The following is an 8,670-nucleotide window of genomic DNA, read 5'->3' on the forward strand; positions in this document are numbered from 1 at the left end:
TCCTCCTGTTCTTGCAACACTTTTTTCAATATTTTGGCTAGTCTGGAAATTTGAAATTGTGACTGGATGCTGTTATCTCAAAATAGCCATTTTACAATTCCAATTCTAACATCCAAGAAATATTTTTATCTAGATTTTAAATTTAATTAAAACTTATGTCCAGGAAACTAACGAGAATAAAATATTAATTCAAACACATCCTAGTAAACATTAAAAAAAAAAAACACTTTGTGTTCTTTTCTCGTCCATGTTAAGATAAATTGTCACAGTTAAAAAGAGAATTTGAGAAAACAGAAAATTCTAATATTATCACCAAAACCAAGAGAGGCAAGTTGTACATAAACTCAGTCCGATGTATTCTGTCATAGTGACTGTCACTACTTGCTGGGGACTATTTGGGCAGAGCACATTCCTCTTGAAACTGCAGCCTGAATTACTTTGAGGGCAACCAAAGGCAGATGAAGACATTGTGCCAATCTTGTTTGCAATGTGCAATAGGAGCTCATATGTAAAGGCCTGACTTAAAACCCTTAGGTGCACTCAGCCTGATAAAGTCAGCTCTTTCCTCATCAGAACTTGATCACATAATTAATTGCTTTCCTCAAAACAAAAACTAAACTGTTCATAGTAACTTTTTCTATTCACTTATTTCTTTCCTGAAGTAGCAGAATAGCAATCATTAGATTAACAATGAAGTCCACAACCACAGATTCTGAGGACATTTTGATTTTTATCTGGTTGTTGCAGAAGGGCTCAAATCTTCCACTCGTCCTGGATCATCTGCGTTAGTCTCATTTTGATATCTCCAGTTGGAATATCTATGACAGCTAGAATGATACAAGGTGGTTCTGTTCAGGTGCTCGATCAAATCATATAAAACTATTTCAGGAACTATTACAAAACTATTATAAAATACTAAGGATTCACTGAAAAGCATTCAAACCTTGCTCTGAAAAAAACATCCTTAGTTTTCACTCTGACTTTTCTGGAGTGAGTATTCCCGTAACATCAGATAGCTTCAAATCACTGAGACAACTTCTGCCTGAAGAGAACCACTGTGCCTCTGGCCAAGATACTCCATGTTACATTTTGCCTGGGTAACCCAGACCTCAGCATATCCAATGCACTGAATGGGAAAATGATATTAAGCAAAATATTACTATATTAAGATAACAAGAATAATAACATTTTGCATTCTCAATTAGTGTTTATTCATTTGAAAGTTAAATCCCAATTACATGCATGCAAGAATTATATTAAGGAAGACTCCATTTTAATATTTAGTAACTTCTTAGTGTCTGACTTGGCAGCCATCACAGCATTTTTTCAACCATAGAGGTTTTTGTAGGATTTGTTCTCTTTGAGCAGGATTGAGTTAAGCTCTGGATGGATTTCCTTTGTTTTGCAAATGAAATAAATTGTTCTCATTCAAAGACTTCCTCAGCCATGGCGAGCTTCAAGTTACCTTCAAGTTACCTTCAAGTTACCTTCCTCAGGAAGGTGAGGACATACAGGTGAGGTCAAAGATGAGCTGTCTCCTTTTCCCACAAATCATGAGGAGAAAGAGAAGAAGCAGTCAGCTGGACAATGTGTTTTGCAAATGAATCTTCCTGATAGGCAGGGTTGAGCAGCACCAAAAAAAAAAAAAAAAAAAAAAAAAAACCACTTTCCTGTCCCCCTGCTCTTCTTTGTTTGGCTTGTTTTGGTCTGCTGGGGGGGCATGGTCTGTTATTTGAGGAGAGAGATGTTGCTCAAATGGTTCTGCATTTGGCCAACATAAAGATTACTTTCACAGCACATTTAGTACAATCAGCTAGTGTTAAATATTAAATCCCAACTATTTTGAGTGCTGTCTACACAAATGACACCTATCTATATTCCCTGAAGAGACCACATTAACTCAGATTTCAAGATCACATCAGGATCCGTCCGATCTCTACAGATATGTGAAGATTATTCTCCAGATGAGGTAAACCTTTAATGATTCATTTTCCTTTGTGAGCCTGTCCCATCCTAGAGAGAGTTCAAAATGAGTTAGCAAAATTTGGTTTTAGCACCATTCTATAATATGAGTACTGGTCTTCCAAAGTTCATCTAAAGAAAGACATTTAAATGCAGCTTTTCTTGAAAAAGCGTTACTGTAGTGGAACCACAGCATTTCTGCTTCCACTGTAGCTTCACTGCAGATGTAAATATTTCTCAAGTGACATCCACAATCCATGGTCCCTGAGGAATGTACTCTAGCACAAGGTAGATCTGCACAAAATGTAGAAAAAAAAAAAAACAAAACACAGGATAATCACATATCTTCCAAAGTACTGTTTACCAGAAATATATAACAGAAATACAAAGCTTTAATGAATCAGGATCAAGTGCATCTGCTTGCTCAGTTCTTGACATGGGTATCTTAGGATGCACACGATACATCTCTTTTCCTTTCCCAGCATTTTTTGCTATTTCTTTCCTACAGGTAAACAGTCTTATTAATAGACCCAGCACTGAACATCCAAAAATTAGTAAAATTTATAATAATTCCATTATGAGAAAGTCAAATTGATCAGAAATGACATCACAGAGAATAGAGACATATTGCTCAACAGTGCCCTTTACTCACACAATTCTCTCACAAAGTCATTGCCAATTTCAGCTGACTGAAGGCAGGAAGAATTGGCTGAGGAGGTTATGTTGGTGAGCTCCCATCCACACCCCAGATACCTAGTTCTCTACAACCTGCCGTGACAGAAAATTGCCCTTTTAGCATTTTACTTAAAAGACAGTTTAAAAACTTAAAAGACAGACACATCTCTGAAGAGACTGGCCCTTCATTTTCAAAATCAACCTTCTTCCTATCTGTGGAAGTGCCTGGAACTCAATCAGTACCTCATCTGGAAAGATTGACTTGAGACATTGATTCTCGAGGTGCTGGATTAAAGGAGCAGGAGTGAGGCAGATTGATTCCATTTGTAGATTTCTTTCTCAGCTTTTATGCTATATAAACCATTTTTACATTTTTCAACTCATTTTCTGGCTAGCTTTTAAGAGTGAAAACACTTTTCCCTGAGGTCAATTTAATCTCACAGATAGAAAAGGGTATTTGCAGCTATTTTAAGGAGCTCCTAAAAACATGTAGGAGAATTTAATAATTCAATTAATTCATTAATACTGTCCAACATTTTGGTTTTATTTTGGGTTTAATACTAAGTAAGGATTTTGCTTAAACATACTTTGGAAATGACTTCAAGGTCTTTTAGACCATTAACACATTTTATGATGTAAATTCCTGTTTAGACACTTTGGTGCAAGCAAGTTGCTCATCTAATGCAGAGTCACAAAGTCCGAAAGGACTGCTCATTTATGTGATGTAAATAATTAGCAGTACTTACTCTTAAAAGAATGTGAATTATCTAAAAGGAAAACTTTTCTCCCAGACTCCAAGTTATACAGAGACCTTTATATACCAGTCCACAAGTTATCAATAAGCTTGGTGAGTAAAAAGTGCCTGGGAGAAAGGATGAGCAGTACAGGACCAAAAAACATCCTTCTTCAATATTTTTCTGCTATGGAGAATTTGGCTAAAATAAAAGAGGTTTGCTTCCCAGGATTCCCTGAGTGCAAGTGCAATCCTTGGGAGCCATTGTCAGACATACATTCAATCAAAGCATAAACATTTTAAACCTGCCTCTGTAAAGAGAAGGGACCTCTGGTGCCATGAATGTTGCTTCTGGTCATGGACCATAATTCTGAGCTCAGCAGTGCTCGCGTATATATCTCCATCTGGGACAGCAGCAGTAAAAACATAAAGGTCTCTGGTTTCCATATGACATTTTCTGGCATAGATGAATTTTGCTCTACATTAGAGGATTAGGATTAGAGTGCAGATGTAATAAAATTTCATGGCTTCTTTCCCAACCTGGGTTCTTCTTATTAGAATCACATGGGGACATAAACTGATCGTAAAAATAGTAAATCTATTATTATTTAGGTTATATTTATTATTCGTACATGGGATGTATTGTGAGAACAATAAATTGTAGGCATACACCAGCAAAGTGATATTAATAAATCAATCATCCACAATAATTTTCCCAAACATAAGAACCACTTAAGCAAACAAGAGACTTAAAAAAAATTAGCTTTTGATTGGCTTACACTATTCAAACACTACATCAAAACATGATGTATAAGATGAAGGCATTTCTACAATACTGCTGTCAAGGTTTGTATCCATAAAAGGTAGAAGCACACAAAGCTAGATGAGGCCATCTCACTGGCAGATGGTGAAAATCCCCAAAAGATTTTAATCTGGGGAGGTGAATGAGTGAAGAAAAGATCACAACTTAAAACATGGGAAAGAATGTTATCTCCTGGGTTGAGAAACAGTTGGGGTGAAAAGACATAGAGAGAAGCTGGTCAAAGATGGGTGGAGCGAGTAGACCTGGAGGGTAGATGTAGTACAAAGGGTCATGATTTTGAGGGCAATATTGGTGGTAGGTAGGTAGCTGGAATAGGTGATCTTAGAAGTCTTTTCTAGCCTTAATGATTCCGTGATTCTATGACTAAATGACAGGCTGGAGCATGTTTTGCCTGTAGCAACAGAAACAGTGGCAAGAGAAAATAGAAATGGCAAAGAAACTGGCCAAGATCTCAGCATGCATAGAAGAAAACAAATCTGGAGCAATAATGCAGAGGTGACAGCTTGCTTAAATCCAGTTGTCACTAAAAAGACTGAAATAAAAACTAAAATAAGGTCCTCTACATTCTGCATGAAAATGCACTTAAGACCTGACTGCAACCACAAACATTGTAACTGAAAATCAACTCACCAGCTCCAACTGGAAACACCTCTGACTTCAGTAAACAAGGAGCAAGCCTTTAGAGCTCATTTCCTCACCTTAAATATCTTCTGTGAAGATGATTTCCCTGTGCCCTTCTGTGATGTTTTCTCCCAGAACTTTTCTCTGGCTTCTTGCAGCACTACTGAAATACATAAAATAAAACTGTCTAGCCAAATCATAGCATGTAACTACCTTTTCAGCCTCAGTTCCCTCAGGAAGTATTCATTTCCAGCACAAGTTAGCACTGTCCACTCAGATAACCTCAACTCAGAGGATTTATGTAGGAGATGATTGACTTCTCTTGCTCAGAGGTGCTGGAGAAAACAAAAACGTCACTTTGTGTTGTTTACTGACCACAGGAACTGCAAGACTTCTCTTGGCTCCCATGGAATGCATCTGAAGATGTGAAACAACCCAGGGATGCAGTCTAGCATTGACCCTAGCACAGCCCTGCAAGCCTAGAGTAGAGCAAGACTCCTCCTGGCACTGCGTCTGATGGAGCAGCTAAAACAGCCAGGCCTTAAACAATTTATTTTCATCATTTTTTGCTACAAGCTTTCAATCTTTTACTACATGGACACTGCTGTGCATTTGTCAGGTCTTACCAGGAGTTTTGCATGGACTCAAATCACTGTAGAGTATCCTTTGCTGTGTTGTCTCTCTTTCCTTTTTCAAGAGGTACAGATCCTCACCATGCCTTTGGAAACGTCCTTCCATTCAAGCAGGTCATTCCCCAAAGAACATTTTAAAGAAAAAAATGAAATTAATTCTGTAACATGATTTAGCAGCAATTTTCCTTTTAAGTATGGAAGCACCAGCACCACTTCCTCCACAGTTTTTGCATAATGTTCATTTAAACATATGTGTGAGAAAGCTGGAGTATAAAACATTAGGTTAACATTTGGCATCTGAAACAGCGTTGCAGAAATTAATAGCTCCAGCTTGCAGATAACATTCATATTGACCACTGACCTATTGAACTGTTATATTTAGAAAGATCATTTAAAGGAAAATCTCATAGGCTATTGAATTTGAAGTTGTTCCAGATACTCTGCAGGGCTTTTTTTCCCCTTTCTCTCTCCTGCAGTAGAATTCTCCAAGGCAAATGCAGTAAAATATTTTGCTGGAGGGGATGCTTTACTTTCAAGATTTATTCCTTTGCACCACAAATATATCAAGGAAAAAAATCAAAGACAATACAAAAAATGTTGAAAGAATTGGAAAGTTTATTTTCAGTCTTAGCATGAGAGTTTGACAGTCATGCAGGGATTGTTTGTTTTATTGTGTAAAGGGGGTTAATTTTCATGTTAGGCACCTATGATCAAACTGAAATAACTCACATTTTATTTTAAAATTAGCTGTTTTCCCTTTGATGCCATGTCAAGGGAAGAGACTGTCTTTCCTACTTATCTCAAGACATCTCCTGCAGAGGAATTGTGTTAATTATCTTGACAGATATAACCTGCAAGCCTGTTTTGATGAGCTGTGATCTATACGATGTAAAATATATCAAAGCATTATGTACACAAGCCTATTTAGCATGCTAGCAGCACGTATTTAGAGATGGTTGGTCTTTACTTTTCTCCTACCAACAGTTTGTACGTTGACCTAACTCTTCCCTTCATATTTGGAATATGACAAACAGACCACCACATGCACAGCCTATCACCATCTGCCTTCCACCAAGGGTAGAAATATGTGCAAGTCTATTTAATAGTCTGTAATATCCAAACCTGAGGGAATATTTTACTGGTCATTTCACCTCAAGAATTCTCCCCCCTTTATTCCTTTCCTAAAGTATTGTGTGTGACATTTTGCTCTTAACAAACATTGATATTGAAAACAAGCAAATACATGTTATTATTAAAGAGTTTCTCACCAGGAGATAAAATAAAGATGTGGTCTTACAAGATTCCCTTACATATTCTGCAGACTGTAGATAGTATAGCTTTACATTTATTGAAATTGTCTTTTCCCCTGAGTTCTAAGAAAATGTGCCTAAAGCTATTATCGCATCTATCGACTCTGTGGGGTTTAACGGACGTGGCTCCTGCTCCCAAGTGGTTGGAAAATGACCTCTATGAAGCAAAGTTCAAGCAGAGTGAAAGCTCTGAGACCGAGATTAGAGACCTGTCAGTTGCCGTGTAGGATAAAAGTGTAAAATTATATGTGACGCTTGGTTCAGTCACATCAAACAGCTCAGAAATGTTTACTGAATGAACTACACAGTCGCTAATTACACTTTCCCCTTAAGTATTCACATTATCATGGGCAACAAATACCCAGAGAATATGGAAAAGGAAAGCTTCTAATAAGTATGCAACAATTACAGCAGGCATGTTTTTGCACCTTAATTTTCTTCCTGTGATTATTTATAGTGAGGAAGCAAATTTGGCCTGTCATTGCATACTGTATCTCCTTATCTCTTATCTGGGTCTTCTGAGAAAAAGAGATTATAAATTTCAAAACAAAACAGCAACAGGAGCATATCTGCTAACACAAAAAGAAGCACAGCCTTCCTCATAATATGGTACAAAGCCTTTCCTTAACCTAGTGACCTTTAGTGACCAATCTTGTCAGTCTGGCAAGATACATGATATCTAATGATTATAGCAGCAATTAAAAATCTGATGAATCAAAGTGTGTTGAAATTGCTCTTTTTTAGAGGAAGAAAATAAACCTTGCTGTCATGGTTTTGTGATTTTTGGTTATTGGTATTCCACATCATAACATCATGTAGTGGATATACCTGGTTCTCAGAAGAAAAGGACTACAGTCCCCACTGCACTTTGCTCCTTTGTTACCATTTTCCAGCCGGAGGGAAAAGATAAAAGCTCGCAGTATAAGAACTTGCAGATCACAAGACCTCGTCCCTTTTTCCACCGTCTCTCATCTTGGCAGCACCTCGCTCTCCAGCTGTCTTATCGTCGGTAGTAGAGTAAGGCCTACCTTGATTTTTGGGACATTCTCTCTCTGTATTGGATTTATCACCTTAAATTGTAATTATATTGTATTATAGTGTGTTGTTTTGCATTCCGATATTTTATTTAGTAAATTAGTTTGTTTCTCCTCAGATTGTTGCCGCTGTTCTTTGCTCTCAGGGCCATCTCCCTACCCTTTTCCCCTTTCCCCTTTTCCCGGGACGTGGGCCCTTGGGTCCCCCATCCCCTTCGTCACGGAATCGGGCCTAACGCCCGTAAACCGTTGACACAGAGTCAAGTTATCTACAGTGTATAGCTATTAATGAAAATCTGCTATTGTCATGGTTTTATGATTTTTGGTTATTGGTACTCCACATCATAACATCATGTAGTGAATGTACCTGGTTCTCAGAAGAGAAGGACTACTACATTCCCCACAGCACTTTGCTCCTCTGTTACCATCTTCCAGCCGGAGGGAAAAGATAAAAGCTTGCAGTATAAAAACTTGCAGATCACAAGACCTCGTCCCTTTTTCCNTGCTCTCAGGGCCATCTCCTTACCCTTTTCCCCTTTTCCCTTTTCCCGGGGCGTGGACCCGTGGATCCCCCGTCCCCTTCGTCACGGAACCAGGCCGAACGCCCGTAAACTGTTGACACTTGTATACCTTGGATTTTTTTATGCTTGCAACTTACCTATGTTAAAAATCTGCTTTCTCTTGATAAACACTAATTCCAAATTTTGTAATGTAATACAGAAGACTAATAATGAAAGTTCCACATACATGGACCATGCTCTGCACTTCAATTATTGCCCAAAAATCCCAGGCCATGGGCATGATTTAGAGAGCAAAAGCAAGATGCAGAGGACCAGGGACTCGTGAGCTTCTGAGCTGACTTTGTGGAGCCATTGGCTGA

General features: G+C 38.1%; 1 long non-coding RNA gene across 1 annotated transcript; it reads right to left on the reverse strand.

The window, feature by feature from the left end:
- LOC110398876 lies at positions 1,203-5,998 on the reverse strand. The gene is made up of 3 exons (XR_002438715.1): positions 5,441-5,998; positions 4,892-4,977; positions 1,203-2,256 (listed from the first exon to the last, which is right to left on the reverse strand). It is a non-coding gene; the product is annotated as an uncharacterized LOC110398876 (long non-coding RNA).

This window comes from Numida meleagris, chromosome 4 (genome assembly GCF_002078875.1).
Source record: "Numida meleagris isolate 19003 breed g44 Domestic line chromosome 4, NumMel1.0, whole genome shotgun sequence".
In the NCBI taxonomy this organism is placed as follows: domain Eukaryota; kingdom Metazoa; phylum Chordata; class Aves; order Galliformes; family Numididae; genus Numida; species Numida meleagris.